Source organism: Pseudophryne corroboree, chromosome 7 (assembly GCF_028390025.1).
Source record: "Pseudophryne corroboree isolate aPseCor3 chromosome 7, aPseCor3.hap2, whole genome shotgun sequence".
Taxonomy (NCBI): domain Eukaryota; kingdom Metazoa; phylum Chordata; class Amphibia; order Anura; family Myobatrachidae; genus Pseudophryne; species Pseudophryne corroboree.
The window spans coordinates 378,626,654-378,652,792 of NC_086450.1; the positions used below are offsets into that span (position 1 = coordinate 378,626,654).

Below are 26,139 nucleotides of genomic sequence, written 5' to 3' on the forward strand. Positions count from 1 at the left end.
CGCTGTTAGGGTTGCCACGTCTTTGCCTAGACGGGATGCTATTGCTGGGGTGACGATGGATGCGTCCAGGACAAGGCGCCCAGAAATAGCGGGGTTACAGGAGAGGGGTGACTGAGGAGAAGGGGTGCGCAGCAGGGACTGGGGGGGGGGGGGGCGGTGCACTTCACTTTAGCCTGTATGGGTTGGCCTTGCCATTAGGACCACTGACAGGGCTGGCTGGGACCTGTAGTTCCACAGGTGAGAGTGGCGCCAGGGGTTGCAGGGGTGACTATGAGCTATGGTGGTAGCTCTTGCTAGCGGTATAGGGCCGTCCAGGACTGGACGCTGGGACCCCCGTCCACTCCACCCGCAATAGCTATTTGGAGCTAAGGGTGCAGGTGTGTGTGCGGCGACATGTCTGTGTGTAGGCGGGTAGTGCTGGGTAACTGAAAGTCTCACAAGTCTATGAAATTAATATATGGGCCCCTGTCCCAGTAATCTGTTAGGCTTTTGCGTGTCGGTCTTATTGGAGTCTATTATATGTTTTGTCAGTAATTTACCTGTCTATGTATATGTTGGTCTTTTGCTTGTCGCTCTTCTTGGAGTCTGTTATATGTATTGTCAGTCATTTAGCTGTCTATGTATGTGCTGTCGGTCATTTACATGTCGATCTTTTTGGAGTCTGTTATGTTTATTGTCGGTCATTTAGCTGTCTATGTATGTGCTGTCGGTCATTTACATGTCGGTCTTCTTGGAGTCTGTTATGTTTATTGTCGGTCATTTAGCTGTCTATGTATGTGCTGTCTGACTTTTGGGATTGTCTGTTTAATTGATGACTGATAAAAGGCATTTCGGTCTCTTTTACTGTCTATGTATGCGTGTCGGTCTTTTGCGTGTCGGGCTAATTTAAGTCTGGCGTATATTCTGTCGGTCTTTTGTGTGTCTGTGTATATGCTGTTGGTCTCTTGTGGTTCGGTATAATTGTTGTCTGATGGATGCTGTCGGTCTATTTTATTGTCTATGTATGTGCTGTTGGTTTTGTGGTTGTCAGTGTGACTGTTGTCTGACGTGTGCACTGTCGGTCTTTGCTTTGTTGGGCTGTTGACCTTGTTGGTGTTTTACTTGTCTATATATTACATTTAAGGTTTATCTGTCTGTGTTTCACAACTGACTGGTGTGTGTCTATCTTCTGTTGTCGGTCTTTCTACTGTCTGCATTGTGCAGGTCGGCGTGTCATCCGGAACCCCACTTACTGTAGTTAAATGCCATGCATGACACACCTTTTCTTATACATACATTAGTTGAAATACTGACTTTAGTAATATACATACATATACTCGTACATAGGGGGTAATTCTGAGTTGATCGCAGCAGGATTTTTGTTAACAGTTGGGCAAAACCATGTGCACTGCAGGGGAGGCAGATATAACGTGCAGAAAGAGTTAGATTTGGGTGGGTTATTTTATTTCTGTGCAGGGTAAATACTGGCTGCTTTATTTTTACACTGCAAATTAGATTGCAGATTGGACTTACCACACCCAAATCTAACTCTCTCTGCACATGTTATATCTGCCTCCCCTGCAGTGCACATGGTTTTGCCCAACTGCTAACAAATTTGCTGCTGCGATCAACTCAGAATTACCCCCTAAATCCAGAAGTTACTTTGTTTGGCCAGACTGATATGTTTCAGAAAATGTAACTATTATGTTGCAAAATACCTTTTAAGCCTGTCTGGCAGCACTTCTGATCATAGGCGTGCGCAGCACATTTTATTAGGGGGTGCACCATCGGAGGGGTGTGCCTAGCACCATCTATTGAAGGTCAACGCAATATAAAATATCCACACTTGTACCAATCCTAATAAAGCAGATACATTGTCAGATGTTGGGGTGTGCACCAAACAAACACTCCTGATGGCACTCACTGCAATTATACTGCTCCTCCTCAGCCTGGTCTGGCTCCCCCTCTCTTTCCCCTGCAAGCTGCAGCAGCTTACTTACAAGTCAGTCACTCACTGACAGTCGCAGACTAGTACTGCTGCTGCTGGAAAAACGAGTGATGTGTCAATGCTGCTGCCAGCCGCCTGCCAGTATTGAATTTGTCTTCCTAAGAGGAACGCTGGCTGCATGTTGCTCCTCATCAGTGGCTGGCGTTGGCATAGCATAGAAGGAGAGAGGTGGGCATGTGGCGGGTGGACGTGCAAGCAGCATGACGTAATCACATCATGCTGTTTTTGTACATTGAGGTGGAGCCGGGAGTTTGAAAGCCAGTGGCAGTGGCACCATTGATTAACCCAGGCGTCCAGTCAGTAATGCAGTCCTGACAGGGTGCAGCGCAGAGGGGACAGTAATCAGCCTGCTCGGCGATCGCTGCATCAGGCATGTGAGATCGGGGTGCTGGACATTAGGGGGTGCCTGTGCGCACCAGGCACCCCCCCTGCGCACACCTATGCTTCTGATGTGGCTCCAAGCAGTGCACTTTAGAATATTGGGGGTGATTCCGAGTTGTTCGCTCGCTAGCTGATTTTAGCAGCATTGCACGTGCTAAGCCGCCGCCCTGTGGGAGTGTATCTTAGCTTAGCAGAATTGTGAACGAAAGATTAGCAGAATTGCGAATAGAAAATTCTTAGCAGTTTCTGAGTAGCTCGAGACTTACTCACAAATAGCGATCAGTTCAGTCAGTTTCGTTCCTGGTTTGACGTCACACACACGCCCAGCGTTCGGCCAGCCACTCCCCCGTTTCTCCAGACACTCCCGCGTTTTTCCCTGGCACGCCTGCGTTTTTCCGCACACTCCCAGAAAACGGCCAGTTTCCGCCCAGAAACACCCACTTCCTGTCAATCACACTCCGATCACTTCAACGATGAAAAATCTTCATTCGGGCGTGAGTAAATCTACTAAGTTTTGTGTTAAAATACTAACCGCATGCGCACTGCGAACCATGCGCATGCGCATTTTTGCCTTAATCGCTCCGTTGCAACATTCGGCAACGAGCGAACAACTCGGAATGACCCCCATTGTACTTAAAGTATAATTAATGCCAAATAATCCGGTTCCTGCAATGGATATTGCTTTTAAATGTGACTTGTGACTTCTCTTGTATTATCTCTTAGCAATATTACGCTGTACCAATGTCAATGCTCCTTGTAAATTAATAGAATACTGAGGCATGAATGTATAAAGGTGCTGGGGGTGAGTGCAGTTTTTAGTTTTCACCAATCCACGATTAGTTGGATTCTCCTCTCTCTCTCTCTCTCTCTCTCTCTCTCTCTCTCTCTCTCTCTGAGACTGCCTGTCAGTGCACTGGACTGGTACTGCTGTCTCAGCTTCTCCCTCAACTTTCTTACCTTTGCCTGGCACCAGCGACACTCTGTTCTGGTTACGCTACATTTCCATGTAGTGACTTGGAAACTCTGTACTCAGTCTCTGCAGCTACACCCTCCATCGACCTGGTTCAGCTTTACTGCACTGGCATTAACACCTAAGGTGCTCCTGAGTCTCCTGCTTTATGTTTATAGCATCTAGCGGCAGGAGGTGGAGACACCCTTATTGATGTGCCAAGCTATTATACTGTACTTGTGCAATAATGACAGCGTCATTAGTTTCTCCGCCGCCCTCTCAATGTTTACAGTGGCTATGAGAGACGGCAGGTGAAACATAGACAGCACATGTAGATGACAGCTGTATCAGTCCTCTCCCTGCTAGCCCAATGTTTACAGCTGCTATGATAGGCGGTAGCGGGAGGGACTTCCACAGCGCAGTTCGGTCCCCAGTCCCCCGGCTGGATGCCGCCGCCGCTCTCCCCGCTGATTCCCCTCTTCTCCATCCTCACCCATGTGGCCGCCCCCTCCGCGTTTTCCGCTCCCCCCCTGGCCGCATCCTGTGACTCCATGCTGGCAGCGTTGTGGCCTCATGTGGATTGGACTATACCCCCCAGCCTGACTCCACTGCTGCTGGCAGTGTTCATGGTAAGCGGTAGGGGCCTGGTCCCTGGAGGGTGTTATGGTGGTGGGGTTTCTGGCTGCACTCTCTCCTGCCTCTCTGTCCCTACCCCCTGGTGCCTCTGTCCCTACCCCCTGGTGCCTCTGTCCCTACCCCCTGGTGCCTCTGTCCCGATCCACTGGGGCCTCTGTCCCGACCCACTGGGGCCTCTGTCCCTACCTACTAGTGCCTCTGTCCCTACCCACTGGTGCCTCTGTCCCTACCTACTGGTGCCTCTGTCCCTACCCACTGGTGCCTCTGTCCCTACATACTGGTGCCTCTGTTCCAACTCTCTGGTGCCTCTGTCCCTACCCCCTGGTGATTCTATCCCTACCCCCTGGTGCCTCCGTCCCCACCCCCTGCTGCCTCCATCCCTACCCCCTGGTGCCTCCGTCCCTACCCCCTGGTGCCTCCATCCCCACCCCCTGCTGCCTCTGTCCCTACCCCCTGGTGCTGGCTCCATCCCTACCCGCTGGTGCCAGCTCCGTCCCTACCCCCTGGTGCCAGCTCCGTCCCTACCCCCTGGTGCCTCTGTCCCTACTCCTTGCTACCTTTGTCCCTACCCCCTGGGGCCTCTCTCTGTCCCTACCCCCTGGTTCCTCTCTTTGTACCTATTCCCTGGTGCCTCTGTCCCTACCCCCTGGTGCCTCTGTCCCTACTCCTTGCTACTTCTGTCCCTACCCCTTGGTGCCTCTCTCTGTCCCTATTCCCTGGTGCCTCTCTCTGTCCCTGCTACCTCTGTCCCTATTCCCTGATGCCTCTCTCTGTCCCTACTCCCTGCTACCTCTGTTGCTACTCCCTAGTACCATATAAAACGTGTATAACATGCTCTACCTGGCGCAATGTGTATAGAATACTAACTGGTGCAATGTGTGTAACGTGCTCTACCTGGTGCAGTGTGTATAACGTGTTCTACCTGGTGCAATCTATATAACGTGTTCTACCTAGCGCAAGCTATATAACGTGTTCTACCTGGTGCAATCTATATAACGTGTTCTACCTGGCGCAATCTATATACTGTAATGTGTTCTACCTGGCGCAATCTATATAACGTGTTCTACCTGGCGCAATCTATATAACGTGTTCTACCTGGCGAAATCTGTATAACGTGCTCTACCTGGCGCAATCTGTATAACGTGTTCTACCTGGTGCAGTGTGTGTAACGTGCTCTACCTGGCGCAGTATGTATAACGTGCTCTACCTGGCGCAATCTGTATAGCGTGCTCTACCTGGTGCAGTGTGTATAACGTGTTGTAACTGGCGCAATCTGTATAACGTGTTCTACCTGGCGCAATCTGTATAGCGTGCTCTACCTGGTGCAGCGTGTATAACATGTTGTAACTTGCGCAATCTGTATAACGTGCTCTACCTGGCGCAGTGTGTATAATGTGCTCTACCTGGCACAGTGTGTATAACGTGCTCTACCTGGTGCAATGTGTGTAACGTGCTCTACCTGGTGCAGTGTGTGTAACGTGCTCTACCTGGTGCAGTGTGTGTAACATGCTCTACCTGGCGCAGTGTGTATAACGTGCTCTACCTGGTGCAGTGTGTATAACGTGCTCTACTTGGTGCAGTGTGTGTAACGTGCTCTACCTGGTGCAGTGTGTATAACGTGCTCTACCTGGTGCAATGTGTGTAACGTGCTCTACCTGGCGCAATGTGTATAGGGTGTTCTAACTGGCGCAATGTGTGTAACGTGCTCTACCTGGTGCAATGTGTATATAACATGCTCTACCTGTGTGGTGTAATGTGAATTGGTACTGTTATGTGGCCATGCTTTTTCCCCATGAAGCCACACCCCTAAATTTTTGGTTCGCGCCTTCGGCATTTGAAGTATGGCAGGGGGAGCACCAAGTTACTTTCTGCCAAAGGACACTTAAATGTCTAGTTACAGCTCTGGGGCAGAGTGTCCTGTATGCACAGGACAGCAGCATTGTCACCCCCTCCTCCCCTTCGCAATACTTTTGTAGTGTCAAAATCAAGTCTGTTTTTGTATTTGAATAATTAATAAGATTAATATGAACCTTCATTCCAATGGGACCCAGAAAAGGACAGATAGGACCCCAATTTTTAAAAGTGAGGGGTCCATGGGACCCACTTTTTTGGGGGCTCAGCGCGATCACTGACACTTCTTTTTTTTTTCAAAAGGAGAACCACACTCCTTATCTGGGAGCACGCGTGCCTTAGGTGCATGTAAATATAACTATTACCGTTCCCCTATCATGGTGCCCCCCCTTTCATTTTCTTCTGGATCCGCCCCTGGGCACAGACATGATGTGAGGAGGGGAATGGAGGCAGCAGGAAGCCACCGACTGAGAGTTGTATAGTGGGAAGAGCAGGGTCCCTTGGGGGACCAAAAAGGGGTCCGGCCACTACACACAGTGCGTCAGGGAAGCAAGATATGCCTATATACTAGATCTCCAACCAATGTAAATTAACGAACAACTATCATTCTAATTTACCATCCTCATGCCGTAGCAAAGCACGGGTATTCAGCTATCTACAGTGTTATTTATACTGTGTGTTTAATATTTACATTTATTTTTGTAAACAGACATTCTTAAAATCCCGAGCAACGCTAGGTACTCCAGCTTGTGTATATATATTTAAGTAATATACATTTTACACTTTCATATATTTATTAAATATTTTTAACCAATGATTGATTTATTATAAATAAGGCTCTAGTGTTATGACTTTTACTAAAACTTTTACCTTATCTATCTCTATATTTACTTATACATAAATATTGTTATTTATTATGTCAATACATGGCTACAAATATATTTTAAGATCAAGTACTCCATCTTGTGGCAACTTGAGGTGACACTGGGACATTAAATGCAAGTATTGCACTGAGGTGGTGGAGTCCATTCCACAGCTTTGCCTAGTTGAAAAGTAGGGACTTGGATACACGGACACTTGCACAAACAAAAACACTATGCCCGTCTTAAGCATTTATAGCAGAAGTGCTCCATTTGGGACTAATGATTGCTATACACACTAAAGGGGATCGGTATGTAGTACCGGTGGCCAGGATCCCGGCCATCAGTATACCGACAGTGGGATACCGGCCACCAGGATGCCAGCAGTGGGGTGAGCACTAGCAAGCCCCTTGTGGGCTTGCTGCGCTCACCAAGCTGCCGGCACAGTGGCTCGCTGCGCTCACCACTGGTTATATTCTCCTTCTATGGGTGTAGTGGACTCCAGCGACGGCATTTCAGCGCTAGTTGGGATCCTGCTGTCGGTATACTGACGGCCAGGATCCTGACTAGCGGTATTGTGACCGCTTCACCACTAAAGTTCTATTGTATTGTTCTGATTTATGTTATGCTGTGAAACTATTATAGAATATGTGAAGTAATTAGCCAATCCAAAGGTATATTATGCAATGCATTATGCACTTTGGGAAGTAACTCCATTCAGTCAAATAAGGCTGGATACACTCCAAAAGATATCCCGTATCCGCAAATCAACCGATCTGCTGCTATATCTGCAGATGGCGGTTGTTCATACACACTGACCAACTGCCACTGCCACCTGCAGATATATCTGTCATTGAGGACATTGGCCAGTTAATCTTTTCTCTGTACACACTGGCAGATCGTTGTCATGAAATGTGACAAATATTCCTCAATTTATATAATGGGCTGGCCTTCTAAAGAGCACCCAGGACAAGGAAAGGCCTTTTTTTCGGCTCCCTCCGTTTCCCGTTGTGTGTCTCTCTCTCACTCCCTCCATCTCCCATTTTCTCTCCCAGACTCCCTCTGTCTACCACTGTTTGTCTCTCGCTTCCTCCATCTCCCACAGTCCTACTCCCTCGATCTCTCACAGTGGGGGTAATTCAGACCTGATCGCTAGGCTGCGTTTATGGGTGGCAACTGACCATTTTCTGGGAGTGGTTGGAAAAACACAGGTGTGTGCAAGTGTTTTCAGGGAGGGTGTCTGACGTCAATTCCGGTCTCGGACAGGCTGAAGTGATCGCAGCGGCTGAGTAAGTCCTGGCCTGCGAAGAGACGTCACAAAATCAGTTTGTGCAGCTCTACTACACATGCGTTTGCACACTTGCACAGCTCAAATACCCTCCCCCTGCAGGCGGTGACTATCTGATTGCAGGACAGCAAAAAACGCTGCCCAGCGATCGGGTCTGAATTAGGCCGGTGCTTCATATTTCTGAGGAGACAATATATAAATAATAACTTCCTCCACAAAACCCCTCAGAGCACACACTGGCCACGGTATCCACAGGTGACGACTCATTGGTTGGGCTCCCACAGATCATGGCTCAAGCTGGTAGGGGCTTTAAATGTCAAGGTCTCCCACTGATGGCTCCACTAGGTCACTGCTCACAATGGCTGGGGCTCTTGCTGGTCATAACACCCGCAACCTTCCCCCATCCCTCCGATGGTCACAGGATACAACCCAGGTCCGCTACATGGGTCACGACCAGGGTTAATCCTGTGTCTTACCCAGGTAGGCTTTAGTGTCTCTCATTGTCTTTCTAAAACTCCCTCCGTCTCCCACAATACTTCACACGTTTCTGAGGAGTCAATATATAACTAATATATAGCTAGTACGCTGAACTGAATTGCCTCAACAAGGTGATGGCATCCAGAGGTGATGATTCGCTGGTCAGGCTCCTGAAGATCATGGCTCCAGCTGGTAGGGGCTCTCAATGTCAAGGTCTCCCGCTGATTCCTCCACCAGGTCAGTCCTCATACTGCCAGGGCTCTTGCTGGCAAAGGCTCCTGATGGTCACAACACCCGCAGCCCCCCTACAATGGTCCCAGGTCCGCTACACGGGTTGCGACCAGGGTTAATCCTATGTCTGATTCGGGTAGGTTTTATTGTGAACAGCGCAACCTGTGTTATTCGACCATGGTTGCCCTAAAAGGTTGCTGATTATCACAGCTTAACAAAATGCACCTGTCGCTGCTAAGCAGGCTCAGCACAGGTGATCTACGAAATACACTAGATGCATAGTGCAACACAATTTCATTTTGTATTCATGTGCCTAGTTCAGTCGCACAGTATACAGCAGGACATACAGTATGCACACTTCTAGCCTTAAAAATCTGAAGAGGTGCAAAAAACTGTACTGTACATTACATCCACTTACCACCTTTTTGCATATTTAGCCCTAAACTATAACTCAATATAGCTTAATGTATGGCTTCTATTAATCAGGAGAATGGTACATGGGAATATTGTGTCTCTGAACTAGAGAGGTGCACAGGAAATTTTTCTGGTTTTGTGTTTTGGTTTTGGATTCGGTTCCGCGGCCGTGTTTTGGATTCGAACGTGTTTCGGCAAAACCTCCCTGAAATTTTTTTGTCGGAATCAGGTGTTTTATTTCAAAAACCCCTCAAAAACAGCTTAAATCATAGAATTTGGGGGTCATTTTGATCCTATAGTATTATTAACCTCAATAACCACAATTTCCACTCATTTCCAGTCTATTCTGAACACCTCACACCTCACAATACTATTTTTAGTCCTAAAATTTGCACCGAGGTCGCTGGATGACTAAGCAAAGCGACCCAAGAGGGCGGCACAAACACCTGGCCCATCTAGGAGTGGCACTGCAGTGTCAGACAGGATGGCACTTCAAAAAATTAGCCCCAAACAGCACATGATGCAAAGAAAAGAGAAAAAGAGGTGCACTGTGGTCGCTGGATGGCTAAGCTAAGTGACACAAACACCTCAATATCACAGGAATTATTTGTTCTAATCAATGGTATTATTGGTCCAAATCACTGGAAGAAAATGACAAAATCACTGGAATTATTCGTTCTAATCAATGGTATTATTGGTCCAAATCACTGGAAGAAAATGGAATGGATGGACACTTGCAGTGACACAGAGCTGCAAGATACAGCAATGGCCTACTGTACACAACTATATACTGTTGGGTCACCAAAATGCTGCACTGTAATACTATATATACTGCTCACAAAAATGCAGCACAGATATGGAATGGATACTTGCAGTGACACAGAGCTGCAAGATACAGCAATGTCCTACTGTACACAACTATATACTGTTGGGTCACCAAAATGCTTCACTGTAATACTATATATACTGCTCACAAAAATGCAGCAAAGATATGGAATGGATACTTGCAGTGACACAGAGCTGCAAGATACAGCAATGTCCTACTGTACACAACTATATACTGTTGGGTCACCAAAATGCTTCACTGTAATACAATATATACTGCTCACAAAAATGCTGCACAGATATGGAATGGATACTTGCAGTGACACAGAGCTGCAAGATACAGCAATGGCCTACTGCACTGTACTGCTATAAGTATAATTATATACTGGTTGTCCCCAGTCCCCACAATAAAGCACACTGAGCACAGATATTTGCAGCACACTGAGCACAGATATGGAGCGTTTTCAGGCAGAGAACGTAGATATTTGCAGCACACTGAGCACAGATATTTGCAGCACACTGAGCACAGATATTTGCAGCACACTGAGCACAGATTATGGAGCTTTTCAGGGAGAGAACGCAGCCACGTCCTCTCCGTTGAATCTCCAATGCATGAGTGGAAATGGCGGCGACGCGCGGCTCTTTATATAGAATACGAATCTCGCGAGAATCCAACAGCGGGATGATGACATTCGGGCGCGTTCAGGTCAACCAAGCAAGGCGGGAAGATCCCATCATATTCCATCATATCTGATCGTTTTTTCAAAATATTAGTTGTTTCAATGAAAAAAATAACAACATATAATACAAGTTCATGCCATGTTGGTAGCAAGAAAGACATGCTAGAGACAAGAAGCAGCAAAAGATATTTTAGAATCTTTGAAACAATTTTACAGTACATAGTTGGTATAAAAGAATATAGAAAACTGGAACAACATCAAAGAACAGTAAAGACGACCATAGCCAGGAACTGATAGCGCGGGGGGGGGGGGAGAGAAAGAGAGAGAGAGAAGAAATTTGGTAGTTTCAGAATTAAATAATGTATGCGATAGCATACCTCCAAACATTTTCATCTTTGGAAGAGGGACTTCTGTGTGCGCGCAGTGCGTGCCCCTGAAAAAAGGGGTGTGACCTCGTGGCACTGTTGCGATCGCGAGTCACGCCCCCCATTTGCCGTCGCTGTTATTGTGTCAGTGTCATTATTTATAGTTTTATCTTAAGTATTTTGGATAAATCTCCAGTCAATTCATCCTCATTCGCTGTGTTTCTGCAGTTCCAGTACCAGTGTCTCTCCAGCTCCAGCCAGACCCCCTTCTGTCTCTCCAACCAGTCCCCCCTTCTGTCTTTCCAGCCAGCCCCAATTTAAAGTCAACCCCATCCATCTCTCCAGCAAGCACCCTTCTGTCTCCCAACCCAGCAACCTCATATTTCTCCAGCCAGACCCATCTTCCCAGCCAGCACCTTTCTGTCTCCCCAGCCTGCACCTTTGTCTCTCCAGCCAGAACCCTTCTGTCTCTCCAGCGAGCCCCTGTCTTCCCAGTCAGCAACCTTCTGTCTCTCCAGCCAGGCCCTGTCTCCCCAGTCTGCACCCTTCTGTCTCTCCAATCACCATCTGTCTCCCCAGCTAGCACCTGTCTCCCCAGCTTGCAACTGTCCTTCTTTACAACCAGGCCCTGTCTCCTCAGACAGAACCCTTCTGTCTCTCTAGATAGCACATGTCTCCTCAACCAGCACCATTCTGTCACTTCAGCCAGCTCTTGACTCCCCAGTCAGCACATTTCTGTCTTTCCAGACAGCACCTTTTTGTCTCTCCAGCCAGCCCGATTCCCCAGCCAACACCATTTTGTGTCTCCAGCCAGGCCCGGTCTCCCCAGCCAACACCTATCTCTCTCTCCAGCCAACTTCTGTTTCCCCAGCAGCCACAATTCTTTCTCTTCAGCCAGCACCCATTTGTCGCTCCAGTCAGCACCTGTCTTCTCAGCCAGCACCCTTTTGTCTCACCAGCCAGCACCTGTCACCCCATCACCACTGCTGTCTCTCCAGCCAGCACCATTTTCTCACTCTGACAGCATCCTCAAGTGTCTCCAGTCAGCACCTGTCTCCCATGCCCACTGTTGTCTCTCCAGCCAGCACTCTCCAGCACCTGCCTTCTCAGACAGCACCCTTCTGTCTCTCTAGCCAGCCCCTCTCCCCCCAGCCAGCACCATCCTATCTCTTCAGCCAGCCCCTGTCTCCCCAGCCAGCCCTTTTCTGTCTCACTAGCCAGTCCATATCACCACAGCCAACACTTTTCGGTAACTCTGGCCAGCACCCTTCTATAGCTCTAGCCAGCCTCTGTCTCCCCAGCCTGCACACTTCTGTCTTTCCAGCCAGTCCCTGTCTCCCTAGCTAGGCCCTGCCTCCTCAACCAGTACCCTCTGTCTCTTCAGCCAGCACCTGTTTGCCCAGCAACCGCAATTTTGTCTCTCCAGCCAGCAGCCATTTGTCACTTCAGTCAGCACCTGTATCCCCAGCCAGCACCCTTCTGTCTCTCCAGCCACCACCTGTTTTCTCAGCCAGCACCCTTCTATATCTCCAGCCAGCATCTGTCTCCTCAGCTAGCACCCTTTTATCTCCCCTGTCACCACTTATATTCTCAGCCAGCTCCCTTCTGTCTCTCCAGCCAGCACCTGTTACCCTATCATTCCTGCTGTCTCTCCAGCCAGCACCCTTTTGTCTCTCTATCCAGCACCTATCTCCCCAGTCAGCACCCTTCTGTCTCTCCAGCCAGGTCTTGTCGCCCCAACAAGCACCCCTCTTTCTTTTCAGTCAAGCCCTAATTTCCTAGCCAGCACCCTTTTGTCTCTCCAGCCAGCACATGTCTCCACAGCCAGCACTGTTTTGTCTCTCCAGCCAGGCCCTGTCTCCCCACCTAGGCCCTGTCTCCCCAGTCAGCCCATGTCTCCTGAGCCAGAACAATGCTGTATATTCCGCCAGTCCCTGTCTCCCCAGCCAGCACCCTTCTGTCTCTCCAGGCAGCCCCCATCTTCCCAGCCAGCACACTTCTGTCTCTCCAGCTCGCCTCAGTCTCCCCAGCCAGCGCCCTTCTGTCTCTAAAGCCAGACCATGTCTTCTGAGCCAGCACAACGCTGTCTTTCCAGCCAGCACCTGCCTCCTTATCCAGCACCCTTCTGTCTCTCTAGCCAGCCCCTGTCTCCCCAGCCAGCACCATCCTATCTCTCCAGTCAGCCCCTGCCTTCCCAGCCAGCACCTTTCTGTCTCTCTATCCTGTCCATATCACCACCAGAATCTTACTGTCTCTCTGGCCAGTACCCTTCTATATTTCTAGCCAACCCCTGTCTCCCCAGCCAGCACCCCTCCCCTGCAACAAGCCCCCTGATGTCTTTCCAGACAGACCCTGCATCCAGCAATCCTGCTGTCTCACCAGCTGACCCACACAGCCATTACCTGCATCCAGCCCCACTGCTGTGTCACCAGCCAGCCCCCGCTTACAGCTCCCATGCTGTCTCACCAGCCAAACCCCGCAGCCAGTCCCCTGCAGTCTCGCCAGCCCCTGCATCCAGCCCCACTACTATGTCTCCAGCCAGCCACCACATCCAGCCACCTGTTGCCTTACCAGCCAGCTCCCGCATCCAGCTCCATGCTGTCTCACCAGCCAAACCCCGCAGCCAGTACCCTGCATTCTCGCCAGCCCCTGCATCCAGCCCCACTGCTATGTCTCCAGCCAGCCAATGCATCCAGCCACCTGTTGTCTTACCAGCCACCCTCGTAACACCAGCCCCCTACAGCCCACTCTCACTTACCTTGTCTTCTGGCCAGCTGTATCTCTGTTAGTGTTGTGGCCAGCTCCTCTGGGCAAAACAATAGATCTAGTATTAGGAGAGCTATAGAAAACACTGACACTGGTAGCAGAACAAATGAACAGCCTGTCGCAAGACATTTTTTTTAGATTTACATCCTAATCTTGCAGCTTTAAAAGTGCAAAATGATAAGAGCTCCATTGGTTTATTCCTAAAACACCATTAACGCCTTAATGACTGATCTATTATTATCTAACTGAACCATACATAACTTATACAGACCCTTGAAACATTAAAGCCCTTTTAATCCCAAATACTTAAGATAAAATGTAACACTATAAATAATGACACTGACACAATAACTGAGATGGACACATAAACGGCTTGGCTTAAAGGTCACAGCTATTTATTCCAATTGTGATTAACCTAATGAGGTAAAGGTGGCGAGGAGATGCTGCAGTCTCATTACCAGCCTTATTATATCACACCCTAGGGGACGACTAAGAAGTCCCCCCTTGTAAAGACGCACTAGAGTCATGAGGACTCCCCACGCCTCCTGGGCCAAGACTGAGCGCTGCCACATGAAGAACGCCCAGGTCCTCCGCACAAAGCAGGACAAACTTGCCAGTGATCAGAGGATAGGTGCCCCACAACGTCATTTTGCGCCAAAAAAGGCCACGAGACTGCAGCATTCACCCACCACAGCCAAGTGTCAAAGGCCGTGGCCCACCACCACACTAAACCCTCAATTCAAAAACAATAACAAAAACAAACCAAGCCCCAAAGCATTAAGATTAAACTAGCAGGATCAGGCCCTAAAAAACCATGGCAAACCACTAACCTCCCTATGGACAGGACAAACCTGGAAACCCCCACATTAACCTTGCAACGCACCCTCTCCAAAGCATTAGGCTTACGGGTGCCCCTCCACACCAACCTCGGAACAATCTCCGACCACACAATCCGCAAAGCCGGCCAAAGAGTCCTGACATCTGACAAGAGCTCACGCAACCTGACAATCAACTCCAAACCTTTTAACTGACCCAAATCATTGCTGCCAATATGCAAAACCAACCACTCCGGAACACCCCATCGCTCAACTGAGGACAGCAACAAAGCCAGCAGGGCTTTACAACGAAGCCCCCGAACACCAATCCAGCACACCTTGTGCCCACCCAGCAAAAGCTGGGCCCTCCATTACAGCCCATGACGCTTGGCCCAATAAATGTAAAAATGGCCAATCAGCCAGACCTGCCCAAGTAAATCCTATTCAGCTGAAAAAAAAAAAAACCCCTAACAGATGAGACACAGCACCACCCCTGTAATGTAACAATGCACAACAAAATTGAAACATGCAATATAACAAACAAAGCCAGGGAAAGGGAAAACAAGTAACCTGAGTGAAGGGGCAAAACAAAACGACCTCCCGTGAACCAAAGGGGTCAAACCATGATCCCCGGGAGGAAAAAACAAAAGCATTCCTCACACCCCCATTTGCCAAATGCTAACCATTCCGCAAACGGGTGGTAAACCAAGTTTTCGGGTTGTCGTAGGAAGCGCCACTATAACCCATCGCAGCGCACGTAGGATTTATAAGCAGAAGAGCGCCATCTACCCAAGGCCTGGATGGTAGAAGCCAGGGCCCCAGAAGCCACGGCAGAAGTCGCGACCCCAATACTTACCATCAAGACCCAGGGCCTCCAAACATCTCCGAAGCCCCGCAGCAAACTGAAACTTTGAAAGGGGCAATAATGAGGAATGAACTAACCAGTGCCTGCTGCCGGGTGGGCGACAAGCAAGGTACGACAACGTAAGGGAAACCGGGTAAACTGACTTATCCGCTTGCGCAGGAAGTGTAACCCAGCGGCCCCTCCCAACTTGGTCCATCTTGGGGGAACGCAACTTACATAAGACGGAAGCATCCCTGACGCAAACATCGCCAAGCAACAAACCAAAAGAATCCAATGCGCGACTAGGAGCAACCAGCTCCCCAACCCGGAAAGCACCAAAGAAAGCAGCCGAGAAAGCCAAGCGAAATAGCACGAACTCATATGGATCCGAAGCTACCGTAGGCAAAACACTAATTAAATTAACCAGCAGTTGAAAATCAATAGGCCTGCGTGAATCCCCCCGAGCAGGAACAATCCGCGCCCTGTAAAGTACAAAAGTTTTAGTGGGATCCTGACCCCATGCAACCTGCTGACAAAGGAAATACCCACCAGTGCTGAGGACATAGCAGCCTTAGAACGCCCCTGCAAATACTGCTCCCACACAAAAGCTAACAACAAGTCCTGAAGAGACATAAACTCCACCATATTATGCACCAGATAAGCCTCCCAATTACGCCAGGTGGCCGAGTACGTCCTCAAGGTAGAAGGAGCCAAGGGCCGCTGCACCAGGTCCGCTATGCCCACCTGATAATCTGCCATACAAAAGGGGAGCATGGTAACCCATCAACAGAAGCCCCAGGAGCAAGCTCCCAAAACCTAGCGAAATTAAACCGCGAGGGCGCATCAGCGATATCATTAGAAAACCCCAGAACATGTCTCACCCGAAACCTGATATTAGCCTCCAAATAATGCAAAATCAAATGTCTCAAAAGCCGCAAAGCCAGAGGAGATGAAGAACGTTGATTAATGATGGCATGAACCACCCCAAGGTTATCGCACCAAAACACAATGGGGTCATTCCGAGTTAGATTTTTTCGCAACGGAGCGATTAGTCGCAAACTGCGCATGCGCAATGTTTGCAGTGCGCCTGCGCCAAGTAAATTAGCACAAAAGTTTGGTATTTTACTCACGGCCTAACGAAGATTTTTCATCGTTCTGGTGATCGGAGTGTGATTGACAGGAAGTGGGTGTTTCTGGGCGGAAACTGGCCGTTTTATGGGTGTGTGCGAAAAAACACTGGCGTTTCTGGGAAAAACGCGGGAGTGTCTGAAGAAACGGGGGAGTGTCTGGGCGAACGCTGGGTGTGTTTGTGACGTCAAACTAGGAACGAAACTGACTGAACTGATCGCAGTGTAGGAGTAAGTCTCGAGCTACTCAGAAACTGCTATGAAATGTCTATTCGCAATTCTGCTAATCTTTCATTCGCAATTCTGCTATGCTAAGATACACTCCCAGAGGGCGGCGGCTTAGCGTATGCAATGCTGCTAAAAGCAGCTAGCGAGTGAACAACTCGGAATGAGGGCCAATATGCCGGTTGACCAGAGAAGGATACCACAATTCAACCACCGTCAGACCCTCCGAATACCAATCTGCTTGCCAAAGCGCCGCATACCACTGCCCACTGAAAAAGGACCCAAATCCCGACACCGCAGCCGCATCAGTAAATAGCTGCAACGTGGTATTGGCCACCGGCAACTCTGGCCAAATCCGTTCGCCATTGAAGTGCTGCAAAAACCGAGACCAGACCCTTAGATCCTCCACGATCTCAGCACACTACCGGACCCTATGATGCGGCAGGGTCGCCCCAACCGCGGCCCTCTCCAACTTCCGGCAGAGAACACAACCCATAGGGATTACCCAACAGGCAAAATTCAGGGAACACAACAAAGACTGGACCTCACGCAGGCGCACCTTCTGTACCTCCAAGCAACCTTCAATCTGGCTTAACAGCTTCAGGACCTTATCAGCAGGCAAGCGACAATAGCCGACCACTGTACCGCCCTCAATACCCAAATACGACTAGCACGACTAGTATAATGAAAGGAATCAGGATGCAATGACAACAACCTGAAATGCAGACTTCCCATCCAACTTAGCTAGCAGAGCGCCGCGCTCAAAACTACGAATAAGGACAAGGGCCTCATCAAAGGACTGGTAAATGACACGACAAGCCGAAGGCGGAATGGCATCATTGACGAAGGCGTCCTGGGGATAGAACAAATCCTGAATAAGCCGGTATTTCTCCAGGGTCTTCTTAGAGACGACCCCAAGGAGGAAAACGCACAAATCAGGCAAAGGCTCAACAGAAAATGGCCAGCCATCCTGCTCAACTGGACTTCAGCATCCACCTTAGCCGCAGCCGCCTCAGGCAATTCTAAAGCAGACCTCAAATTAAAGTGCGCCCGAACCGAAAGCGGTCCCTCGATCGGCAAACGGAAACCTTCCTGAAAACCACAACGTAAGAACTCAGCATCCGCAACTAGCAGATAACGATCCAACCATCGCACTTACTAATCAACACAAATAGGGGAGGGGACCTTAGCAGGGTCGGCACGAGTGTCCCATTTTATCTGTAGCGGCGGCACCCTGCACGCGTGGTAGTCCTTAGCGGGATGCTCACCTCCACAAACGCGGCAGGAGTGGCAAAAACGACATGCAGAACCCCATGTACAATGGGAGTCATTGAAAGCAAAACTTTTCCCCTTCTCAACCCTTGACGCCACCACGCGGGCAACAGAAGGAGCCTTACAGGATTGGGAAACCTCAAGCCAAATCTCCACATCCTTAGCACCAAACGGCATAACCACCGAGCCATCATGTTTCGTCCAAAACTGCAAATCATAATCTCGCCATGCAGACCACTTATGACACAAAACATATCTTGAACTAAAAAAATATATTTAAGCACATTCAAATGTTCCGCAGGACGCGTCTTAGTATAACAAGCACCAAAAACCAAAGCGCTCTTCAACCACAACTGGAAGCTACAATATGCCTCATCAACACCACCCGGCTTCTTAGCTTTATCAAAACCTTTCTTCATCTCCTGCATGAGGGTGAAGAAATCCACAAGTTTACCCTTACGGATCTTATCCTGCACGCTCTTACGTAGACCGCACAGTATAGCGGTGTTGGCGCAATGCACCACATCCGTACCCCCTTCAGAACTAGCAGCCGCAGCCAGCCCCACCGATGCCGGCAAGACTGGAACAGCCGCAGCAGCAGCCCTCTTAACAAGCCTGCGCTCAATCAACTTCGTGAGCTTATGCGGACGTGGGCATGAGGAATAAGAACCCAAGCTGGAAGAAGAACTAGACACAAAACCATCACCCAATGCAGCAAACAAATCCAACTCACCAGTCCCAGATGCCAACATAACTCCGGATACCGAAACCACAGAAGCGGCCACGATCTCAGCCAGGGGGACCACCTCACCGGGCGTAGACAGGGTGGCCGAAGACGTCACCGGAACCACTGGAGCACCCACCACAGAAACAGGAGCTGCAACTGAAGAAGCATCAGCGGGCAACACAACAGCAGGACCAGGAGCCACGTGGGGGGCGGACGGAAGAGGGGTGTCGGCAGAAGGGTGGATAGGAAAGCGGGGGGGAGGATGCAGAGCAACATGATTGGGTGGGACAGGAGCGGGAGGTGACACAAAAGGGGCACACGTCAGGATGGGTGGGTTGAGACCATGAAAGGGCCCCAGCGTAAGGCAGAGCCAAAAAGGGAACCCGGAGGGAGATGCATAAGGAGGGGCCAAGGACGAGGATGGCACCACCAAGCAGTAGGATAAACTGCCAGTTCAAACAACCCAGAGCTCCAGGCCAACTGCGGCGAGGCCAGCATGTGCCCAGCAGGAGCAAAACTAAAGGATAGCCCGGGGCCCATCGCCCCAGCAAAAGCCAGAAGAAGCCTCGAGAGCCACAACCACGTGGCTCCCATCCGGAGTAGGCAGAGGGGGAGAAGCGGCACCGGGTGGTGTGGATCAGCGGCTGAGCTCCCGCTGCCTGCGCCCGCTGCAGGTGGGGGAAGGCCATGCGCTGGATCGGGAGCCGGACCCAGCGCAGGGAGGGCGGCCAGGGACACAGGGGGGGTACCACGAGGAGGCGTGAGAACCCAGTGAGGCTGCCGGACATATCTGGCAGACGCGGGGGGCTGCCAGCGCCAGCAGGGAATAGTCAGCCAGGCACCTGGGAAGGGAGGAGGAGCGGTGAGGACGCGACTGTTATGAGCCACGGTAGTGGTTCATTCCTGTTTGCTTTCCGTTTATGTATTTTATGTTATAGTTCTCTTGCAGGCCAGGATTTCCTTTGCTCTGGTTTAGAAAGACTCTTGTTGGCCGCCGGTGGTGAGTCTGTGTAATTGCAGCCTGTTTCCATGTGTTTAGCCTCACCTGTCTGTTAATTGCACCTGTCAGTTTGGAGTTGTGCAGCAGGGCAGCTGCACGACATAATTAATTAGGGTCCCTGCTGTGATTGGAAGAAATCCTTGTTATATTCTGTCTCAGTGCACTACACAGACGCCGGTGATAGCTTCTGTCTAGCTGCTTCCTGCCTTGAAGCATTCCTGTCCAGGAGGCCAGTGTCTGATCCAGTGTCTGATCCAGTGTCTGATCCAGTGTCTGATCCAGTTTCCTGCCTTGAAGTGTTCCTGTCCAGAAGTCCAGTGGCTTTGTCTGTTCCTGATCCCGTATCCTGTTCCTTGGTGTCCACTGGTCTGTCATTGGAACTCTGCCTGTCCTCCGGTCCTGAGAGCCTGTGTCAGCTACTTTGGGGGTTCCTGTCCGTTTGCCAGTATTTGTACCGGCTTTGTGAGTAGCGGCTTTGCCGCGTCTGTTGGCCAAGGCCGTAGCTACTTGTTGCTTTTGCTTTGAATTTTCTGCAGAGGCTTCTGCGTATGCTGTCACCGCCGGTACACCACAGTATTGTGTTGGCGTGTGGACAGCATTTCCTTTGTTGTTGTTTATCCTGGTGGCTGTGCCGCACATACTTTATTTAAGTTCTGTAGCACCCCTAACTGGGTACTTCCTTCTCTAGTTAGAGGTTCCCCTTGTCATCACCCCGTCTCAGTCTACGCCTTGTCTCCAACTAAGACCGGGAGGCATCGGAGTTGGGCAGACATAATCCGCCCTTCAAACGCAGCTGCCGTGGGCCCAAGAAACCATAGTCACGCAGGCGTTGGTTGACAACGACGGTGAGACAACGGAGTTAGGGATCCTTGGGGGTGCTGCTGAGCTCCGAATCTATTGCAGCTTTACGTTCCGGTACTTGGGGCTCATCCGCCCAGTTTCAGGAGTACCAAGTACAATGAACGTAACAGCGCCATGCTGGCAGAAGTGGTGGTGAGGGGGGGGGCTGAATCTGGGCTGACAGCTAAATGGGACAAAACAGGGCACACAAGAGAGAGGAAAGGCTAAAGATAAAGAAGAAAGAAAGATAAAATAAAGAAAGGTAAAAGGGCAAGTGAAATTATGAGAAGTCACTTAACAGCAGGCAGGTGCACTGGACTCTGAACACAGGAAAAAAGGCTGTCCAAAATGGTCACCCCTTTAAATAACCCTAAACAGAAACACCTCCCCTTAACACCTAATAGGCTGACAACTTTTTATTGACAATCAACCCCGACTCCAATTCTGCCCAGCAACCAGGCTGTCACACTCAACCAATAGCAAAAAACCTATGAGTCTTATACATACTCATTCCTATGTAGAATTCGTGTGCTTTAGATTGGGTTCCACCATGCAAACGGGGTGGTAATAGGGACAATGTCCTTTTGCAACGTGAAACAAATTTACGAGGTATAAAGGTGGATGATTCCTGCGCCAAACTTGTCCCAACTTCTGCAGCTTTGTTGTTGCTACTAATATTTTCTATCAGACGATGGGCCCCGATGCTCTCAATTTGGATTCACATGAAAACAAATCACAATTAACAATATATACCTGTAGTTTTTATATGTTTCTTTCCACACCCATACATAGGCCAATATTTACTAAAAAATCAAGTTTGTCCGATTTGTGTTTTTTCTTCTAAGTCCCAACACAGGAATTCACTAAGCACCAATCTCGGCAGTGTTTGGCCTATTCGTAATGCTTTGATTTGCAAAGTTCAGAAATACGAATGAATAGACCATCGGTCAAACACGGCTGTTATTTTAAACAACACAGGTATTCACTATTCATTTGTATTTGGGTGTTAGTCTCTGAGTGCTCAATTGCGGTCGTATTTTTTGGCGATTCGTTAAAAAAAGCGGCAAAAAAATAGACCTACTTTTTTTAGCCTTGTTTACATGTGTTGCAACTCGAAAAATCAATCACACATGAATACTGATGCCTATAAAAGGATGTTAGGCCCAATTCAATCCACCTACACTCAGAAATGGCAGAAGGACTGTGGACCAGTGATATTTTGTGTGCTGTGGGATTCCTCAGACATCAGCCTGTAAGTAACCAGGGCCAAGAAACTGAACATGGTCAGCAGGTTGTACAGGTTCCGCGGAGGCTGCGCAGGCCTCGTTTTTTTAGGGGGCGTTTAAACTTGAACGCATTGTCCGATGATATGGTCATACAGATGTTCCGTCTAAATCGTAACAACATTTTCCGTCTGTATGACCTTATCAAACTGGGCCTAGACCCTGAGACAGCATGCTCTCGCTCTGTCTCAGGCCTGCACAAACTCCTGTCTGTGTTGCACTTTATGGCTACTGGCAGCTTTCAGGCTGTGTCTGGGGATGTCATAGGAATCTCACAGCCCTCATTTTCTAGAATATTAACACAGGTGATGTATACCTAACTACCTCTTCTATTTTTTGTCTGTTTTTCTTTCTCGGTGGCCAGTTCTGTCCTAAAATCTCATGTTTATTGTTCTTTCAAATATACACACAGGTGTTGGCTGTTTTGCAGCCCCACATCGATGCCTCAATCTGCTTCCCTACACAGGAGTCTCAGTGGCATGCCATCAGGGTAGATTTCTATGAGCTGGCTGGCATGCCCAATGTGCTTGGAGCCATAGATTGCACACACATTCAGCTGAGACCACCTAGGGGCAGGCAGCACATATATACAAATCGCCATCTAGAGCACTCCACAAATGTGCAGGTGGTTTGTGATGCACATCTCAAAATAATGAGTGTTGTTGCTGGTTACCCTGGGGGCTGCCATGACTCCTTCATCCTCAGTCAGTCATCCCTCTTTGATAAGTTTGAGGACGGACAAATGCCAGATGGATGGCTGCTGGGTATGTAATTTGATATGTGTAGGGCTGCGTATACTTTGTCCAAATACAGGGGCAGATGTATTAACCTGTAGAAGGCATAAGGAAGTGAGAAACCAGTGATATGTGCAAGGTGATAAAGACACCAGCCAATCAGCTCCAATATGTAAATGAACATATAGGAACAGATTGTCCGCTGCCTTTATTACCTTGCACATATCACTAGTTTATCACTTCCTTATGCCTTCTACAGGTTAATACATCTGCCCCACAGTGTGTTACTTATGTGTTGCTGTATCTTAACATGAATCACATTACTATATCTGTCTTTTAGGTGATGGAGGATATGGCTGTTTCTCTTGGCTTCTAACTCCATTGTCCCGACCTGATACCCCTGCTGAACACAATTACAATCATGCACGTAAGTCCACGCGGTGATAGAAAGATGTTTTGGTGTGCTGAAATCTAGGTTTCGGTATCTGGATAAGTCTGGTGGCCTTTTGTTGTATAGTCCCTTGAAGGTGACTCAAATTGTGTTCTGCTGCTGCTTTCTTCATAACATGTGTGTGCAACAACATCTGCCACATGTTGAGGAGGAGGAGGAGGATGAAGAAAGCAGCCAGCAAGCAGAGGAATTAGAGACATCTGGTGATACTTGGAGTACAGATGTAGGGAGGCAGGTTAGGCAAGAGCTCATCACTCGCTATTTCTAAGGTAAGTTTGGTTTGCTTATTTCATTTGTTGTGTAATCATAAATTTTTATTTTAAAAACCATTACTCAGAATGTGTCTGTCTCCTTGAGACATACAAACATACCCTCGCTTTATGCAAAACAAATGTTGCATGTGTATTGTGTTTATTTGAAAACTCAAAACAACAGATTATGAGTGGCATGCATTAAGTCTAGATAAGTGTTCGTAAACTTGCACTGCTAATTTATTACAAGCACACATAATCCACATAGTAATTTATTTAGTATTTGACTTTATGATTGTGTGTAACGTCCTAATGCACAGGTTCTCAAACTCGGCCATCAGGACCCCACACAGTGCATGTTTTGTAGGTAACCCAGTAAAAGCACAGGTGTATGAATTACTCACAGACACGTTTTTAAAGGTTCACAGGTGGAGCTAATTATGTCACTTGTGATTCTGTGAGGAGACCTGCAAAACATGCACTGTGTGGGGTCCTGAGGTCCGAGTTTGAGAACCTGTGTTCTAAATAAACAGTCCTCAACATATAATATGTTAGCCTTGAGGCATACATGTGTCCCTATGTGTGATGCTCCATCATAGTTAAGGGACACAAACTTACTCTCATCAAAAATAATATATTTCGGAATGTTTGCTGCAGTAAACTTGCTGATTTGTAAGTAAATACACAGTTTGCCACATATATACCTTATTATACACATTATTTGTTTTTTGGTATAAAATTTCTTATTATTTGGTTTCTGCATCATGTGTAATAACATTATTACTCATTTTTAACACACACAAACATGGACCAACAATAATGACATTCATTTTGGCAATGAATTATCTCAATTCAATGACAACATATTAAAAGCTTTTTACGCAACTTTATTGTGTTATTCTTGTAATGTTGTATAGAGAAGAAAGGTAAAATAGTTAACAATCACATTGTAATTTGTATTGGCTGCAGGATATGAGAATGATTGGAATCTAGAAAGAGTAATGATTAGAAAAAAATCAAGTGGTCTGGTTACTTACTGCTAACATGTATGTGGCTGCCTGGCAATTATTGTGTGTGCAGGATAGGAGAATGATTGGAATCTAGAAAGAGTAATGATTAGAAAAAAATCAAGTGGTCTGGTTACTTCCTGCTAACATGTATGTGCAGCTCCAACAACATTTCCCTCCTCCAAAAAAAAAAGATGGTAAAGAATAAATGTGCGTACAAATTTCATGTTGTTGTTTGTACCACTTATAATTAATGATGTTGTATAAATTGTCAAGGAGCTAAGTGTTATATATATTTTGCCAAACATACACTTACTAACTATTATACTAACTATTTTGATTTACTTATCAGAAATGTAAAATTGTTGTTTTTGTTTTAATTTTTTTGGGTGCCTGCTTGTCCTGCCCTTTGCCTTTAGCACTGTCATGTTGTCGTGCTCTGGTGGAGCGTCTTGGTGGTGATGAGACTGGCGTGATATTTGGAGTAGTCGTACCAGAACTGCTGATTGTTTGCTGTTGGTGCATGGATCTGAGTGTTTCATTCAGGTTAGTGAGGGTGGCATTGAGTTCACGTGTAGCAGCATTTTGATTGTCTACAATTTGGAATAAACTTTTATTTATCTTTTGATTGTTTTGAAAAATGTTCATATAACTTTGCTGTTGTCTGTGCTGTTCTTCCATTAGTCTGTGCTGTTCTTCCATTATGCGCTGTAAGTTGGCCATAGCCTGTGTAATGTCTGTACGCATGAGTTCCATGGTATTGCCAATTCTCGTGGTTTGTTCATTTTGTCTACTCATATTTCTGGTTATTCTTCTGAGGTGACATGGTAGGCTTGCAAACATTTGTGTCTGCCTACGCAGGCAATCTTCATTAGTGGCCTGCTGTCTAGCCCAAATGGTCCAAAACACCTGATCGGGGCCTTGTGTTACTGGTGTTGTTGGGCTGTGTTGTGGTGGTGGTGTGCTTTGCTGTGGTGGTGTACTCACAGGTGCTGGGGGGCTGATTCCTTGGCTTAATGGCTGCATTTCTTACATGATTGTCTTATCCATGTCACTGTGTTGCTGTTGTTGCGAAGGGATGCTGTTACCAGGACTAGAAGCTGAAATGTAGAAAACATCTCCGTTAGCTATCCATATGTTTGATAAATGAAAACAAATCACTACACATGGAACACATGTCATTCACTGTTGCTTTCAGATATTCTGCCTATAAACATCATCACTCATAACTTAAATACATACATATGCCTGTTTGTGGCAAATGTGTCTGGTTATTTAATTGTGAAAGCAAACACTTTAATTTTATTGTAGATCAGACATACTCCACCATAAAAACACATTGTAATCCATAATGTGTTACCTTATAGCTTTTCTAAAACAAACATAGTGATGTTTTTATATGTATTTGGCAATGTGAGGTCAAACACACATGTGAAAATTTGTTAAACAACCTGTCACAATCCATGTAGTTTCTCCTCCATGCCTGGGGTGGCGCTCTCTGCTCTGGTGCTCAGCGTTCTGCTCTGTATCTGCAGCTTGATTACCAGCTGTTACCACAGCTGTGAGCAGCACCTGAACTCACTACTTAGGCCAGCCACACAGGCTCCCTGTTACCAGTTCATCGAGTCAAGATTGTTACAGCTCCTGGTCCTGCTGCTGCTAAATCGACCAAAGAACTGCCAGTGCTCTTGTTCCCGGCGAGTTTCTCCGCAGTCTACCCCAGTGTCTCCGGTGCTTCCAGCGTTAACTGCTGCACAGCTTCCAGCGTTCTTAAGCAGCTTCTGGACTTTAATGTGTCTCGGTCATCAGCGTGCTGGGAGTCAGTGTCTGCATCAGAGTCTTTAAGTATTATT

The 26,139-nt window shown here is 48.0% G+C and overlaps 2 long non-coding RNA genes across 3 annotated transcripts in view; one reads left to right on the forward strand and one right to left on the reverse strand.

Annotated features, from left to right (window-relative positions):
- Window positions 1–3,552, reverse strand: part of LOC134945340 (uncharacterized) — a 171,285-nt gene extending 167,733 nt beyond the window's left edge. For both annotated transcript variants that reach the window (XR_010182103.1, XR_010182102.1), the window contains exon 1: window positions 3,326–3,552. This is a non-coding gene — a long non-coding RNA (uncharacterized LOC134945340). The remainder of the gene's footprint in view (window positions 1–3,325) is intronic.
- Window positions 3,532–26,139, forward strand: part of LOC134945339 (uncharacterized) — a 113,786-nt gene continuing 91,178 nt past the window's right edge. Inside the window, exons 1-2 of the long non-coding RNA XR_010182101.1 lie at window positions 3,532–3,946; window positions 22,918–23,004. This is a non-coding gene — a long non-coding RNA (uncharacterized LOC134945339). The remainder of the gene's footprint in view (window positions 3,947–22,917; window positions 23,005–26,139) is intronic.